The 4542-nt window shown below is 36.1% G+C and overlaps 1 non-coding gene across 1 annotated transcript; it reads left to right on the top strand.

Moving 5' to 3' along the window:
• Window positions 1-305: 305 nt before the first annotated feature.
• On the top strand, window positions 306-412 carry LOC131762096 (U6 spliceosomal RNA). The gene has a single exon (XR_009337174.1). It is a non-coding gene; the product is annotated as a U6 spliceosomal RNA (small nuclear RNA).
• The last annotated feature ends 4130 nt before the right edge of the window (window positions 413-4542 follow it).

Here is a 4542-nt window from a genome sequence, read left to right as displayed (position 1 = left end):
TTTTCGAATTTTAAAATAGTGTTAGTAATTCTAAGCACTTTATGTCTTAAAATATGTACAGCTTTACCGAGTGGAGATGCATAACTAGTCATAATTCGCATCTGGTCAGACACAGGTTTTAGAGAGAAGAGTGCTGTGACCAACATAGAAAGCATTCTATTTTGACCTGATTGTAAGAGACAACTTTTGGGAGGTCAGAGAGAAGAGATGAAAAAGGGATGTTTAATTCCTGAAAACTTTTCTGTCCTATTTGAGACCGTGAACATTAGCAAAAGAAAAAAAATTTTAAAAAACTAGTAAAGGTCGTGCTCACTTCGGCAGCACATATGCTAAAATTGGAACGGTACAGAGAAGATTAGCATGGCCCCTGTGCAAGGGTGACACACAAATTCGTAAAGGGTTCCATGTGTTTTTGGACTGGGAGTTTGGGGTTAGTAGATGCCAGCTAACACATATAGAATGGATGGACAACAAGGTCTTACTGTAGAGCACAGGGAACTATATTCAATATCCTGGGAAAAACCATAATGGAAAGGAATATAAAAAAGAATGTATGTATATGTATAACTGAGTCACTTCACTGTACAGCAGAAATTAATACAATATTGTAAATCAATTATATTTCAATTAAAATAAATAATAATAAATAATAAATAAAAGAAAGAAAATAAATAAAAAGAAAAAAGTTGATATTGATTACATATTGAAATGAAAATGCTTGGGATATATTGGGTTAAATAAAATATATTAAAAAAGTAAAAAAAAAAAAAAACTAGTAAAAGTCACTCTGCTAAGGAATGTAATTCACCTAAATCACAGCATTCCATATTCTGAACCCTTTTTAAACACACGGTTTCCAAATAATTAATAACCTGGAAACTGTGACATATTGTGGATTCTGAAAACAGAAAACCCCTTTTTAAACAAAAAAAATTCTTGAGTATTTCTCTATGTACTGTTCGTATTATGTTTTCCTATCTATCCTGTCCCTGGGTGACTTGAATTGGGTGGCAAAAGGATATTTGATTATGTTAGATTTCTGCCCTAAGGTTAATGAGTAATGTTTGTGATCTGAAACAGGTATATTACGTTGATAGTGTCAGGAATACCTCCCGCTGTGCAAAAAAGGTGTCAAAATGCCAATAACCAAGTGTGTGGGGAACATGATAGAGACTATATCTGGCTACTTGGTGGGCAGATCATAAACTCTTAATAAGTGGCACTTGGGCTCGGACAGCACCATAATTCGTCCACATATGTCTTTTCCTCTGCACCACCAAACCCCATCAACTCGCAGCCTGTGGCTTTAAAAATCTCAAGGTATTTCTTTCTGACTCCCCTGTAAATAGGTGGTGAAGAGAGAAGTCTCCTTTGCTTTCAAAAGTCTATATTAAAACTCCAATGCAGCTCATCCATTTTCATCTTTTTAAAAATAAATTACACCTATGAATTGAATATCTTTAAAAATGACACGCCCTTTAGATGCACTGAATCACGAGCTTGCATTTAAACCTTCCGAAGAAGCTTTGAATCACGATGGCCTTCAGAAGGAGCTCAAAGAATTTCTAATCCAGTTACCTTCTTGGCAGCTGCAAAGACTGCCCTGCTTGCCTAGTTTTTTTGTTTTGTTTTTTTAACATCTTTATTGGAGTATAATTGCTTTACAATGGTGTGTTAGTTTCTGCTTTATAACAAAGTGAATCAGCTATACGTATACATATATCCCCATATCCCCTCCCTCTTGACTCTCCCTCCCACCCTCCCTATCCCACCCCTCTAGGTGGTCACAAAGCCCCGAGCTGATCTCCCCGTGCTATGCGGCTGCTTCCCACTAGCTATCTATTTTACATTTACGAAATTGAGTTATTTGTAGTGAGGTGGATGGACCTAGAGTCTGTCATACAGAGTGAAGTAAGTCAGAAAGAGAAAAACAAATGCCGTATGCTAACACATATATATGGAATCTAAGGAAAAAAAAAAAAAGTCATGAAGAACCTAGGGGTAAGATGGGAATAAAGACACAGACCTACTAGAGCATGGACTTGAAGATATGGGGAGGGGGAAGGGTAAGCTGTGACAGTGTGAGAGAGCGGCATGGACATATACACACTACCAAATGCTTGTCTGGTTTTAAAGTGGATTTAAATATTCTATGTGATTTTTTTTTTTTCCAAATTAACTTTCATGATAATTTACAAAAATATTTCCTTCTTTCTCTTGTTCAATATTTATCTAGTGCTTACTACGTGTCAGGCAGAATTTTAGGGTTTGAGTTACTACAGTGAAAAGAACAGACGTGTTTGAAAAGTCTGCTTTTGCAGAATGCACTAATGGATTTTTGCTAGTTTTATGCACGGACTCTTTCCGTATCACTGGGATTCAGCGCAATGAGGAGATCACTGTGATCTTTTGTGACAGGACAGACATGACAATTAATCGCATTATTCTTGTCCAGCAACTGGGCATCGTGCTTCTTTAGCCATCAGATTCCAGGGGACAGTCCTTCCTCCTTGTCCTGCACTCTGTCACCTGCCAGTCAAATAATCAGTCTGCCCACCGCATCTTGAATAACTATGATTCAGAACCTCCGCCATTCGCATCAGGGACAACGCTGGGGAAAGAAAAATTCACAGAAAGGCAAATCCTTGTAACCTCCTGATGTCCTACTTTTCCTGTCTCTGGCTTCCTTTTTTAGTGCCATCTACACCGTCATTAGTTCTGCTTTCAATTCACTGGGGAGAAAAATAAAAGAGATGGGAAAAGGCCAGATGGGTGTTGGGACAGGTAGTAGTTGCATTTTTAGGTGGAGACCTTCCCGGTAGCCCTACTGAACTCATGTCACCAGTGGCTCCCCCTGGCAGCAGAATGCAGCTGTGGGATGCAGTGGGTTTCCCTGTTGGATGCTTTGCCATCCTATCAATAGCCCTCATTGTTGGAATTATGTTTGTCATATTGTAAGACATGAAAGATTTGAGTCAGAGGTTAGAGGGCATTTGTCCTCAAGTCTTCTCCTATCCCTGAAGAACTTTTCTTATTTTCAGATTCATACTTTTGGATGAATAATAATGTTACATCTTGAATTTAAATTCTCGCACATACCAGGGGCAGGGAAGAGGGATAAGTTGGGAATTGATGGATACACACTCTTATATATAAAATAGATAACCAACAAGGACCTACTGTATAGCACAGGGGACTGTATTCGGTATCTTGTAATAACCCATAAGGGAAAAGAATCAGAAAAAGAATAGCTATATAATTAAATATTAATATATATAGAATTAAATATATAATATATAATGCATATAATTAAATCACTTTGCTGTACACCTGAAACATTGTAAATCAACTATACTTCAATTTAAAAAAATCCTCACACATCTTGTGTGAAAGAGTTTGAATCATATTCCACCTCTCTCCCTTCAGAGCCTTTCTCTGTTGCCAATGATGCAGGATGTCAAGGGAGTTGTTAACCTTTTAATGTAAATCTATGGGAAATAGGGTGTCTTTAAAAGCAACCAAATTGTGAGAAATGTGGTTTTACTTTTTTAAAAGGCAATTGAAATAGCTGTATCTCTAAATAGGAGATATGGAGATATATGTATAGGTATAGCTGATTCACTTTGTTATACAGCAGAAACTAACACACCACTGTAAAGCAATTATACTCCAATAAGGATGTTTAAAAAAAAAAACACAAAAACAAAACCAAATTAAGCCAAACAAACAAATAAAAAATAATAATTCTTCACCTTCGTAGAAAAAGGTTTAATTTTTTTTGAAAAAGGTCACAAGCTAAAGCATTGTTCATTAGAGAAATGTATTCTGGATGAATGATTTTTGACAGCAGTACCATCTCTTTGAATAGTTTGGTAAAACATACTAGCAGTAAATTCAAGCAAGTTCATGAAATTGCCTAAACAATTAGAAGAGAGTATAAAGTATAATGCTTTTATTACTGTGTGTGTGAGTTAGAATCCAATAACATTAGTGACTGAAACCACATAATCAGACAGGTGTATCTGATGAGTGAATATTTCATTTGGGGGTTTCTGGAGCTTATCAAATAGATTTAGAACCTTTAATAACTTTTTCCACATACACATAATCTGGTATAAAACATGTATAAAATATTCTCTCAGAAAAGTAACTGCCAGTTTGTCTTGTCTCCTATTCTGGATTTTCACTTTTCACCTAGACTACAATTTCAGAATAGCTATCTTACTGAAAATAAAATTCTGTATCAGTTGAAATCCATGTATTCACAATATAGAAAGCTGAGATACTGATGCAGTAAAAATGGTGACGTCATTTTTAAAAACACTGTGGCACATCATTTATTTCCCTATGACAGTTTCTGTCTCTCAGGGGAATGAATCAAAGTTGTGACTTAGTTAACTAAAACAGATTATTAAGTTAGCATAAACTCAATCAGTGGGAAACCAGGCAGCTGGCACACTTATTTATGATGTGTCAAATGTAAAATCATGTTCCTACTTTGAAGTTTTGCTAGCAAGTCACATTGCTAACATCAGGAAGGAA

This window comes from Kogia breviceps, chromosome 8 (genome assembly GCF_026419965.1).
Source record: "Kogia breviceps isolate mKogBre1 chromosome 8, mKogBre1 haplotype 1, whole genome shotgun sequence".
Lineage (NCBI taxonomy): Eukaryota > Metazoa > Chordata > Mammalia > Artiodactyla > Physeteridae > Kogia > Kogia breviceps.
Note: the sequence above shows the minus strand (reverse complement) of the source record. Positions and strands in the feature narration are given on the sequence as shown.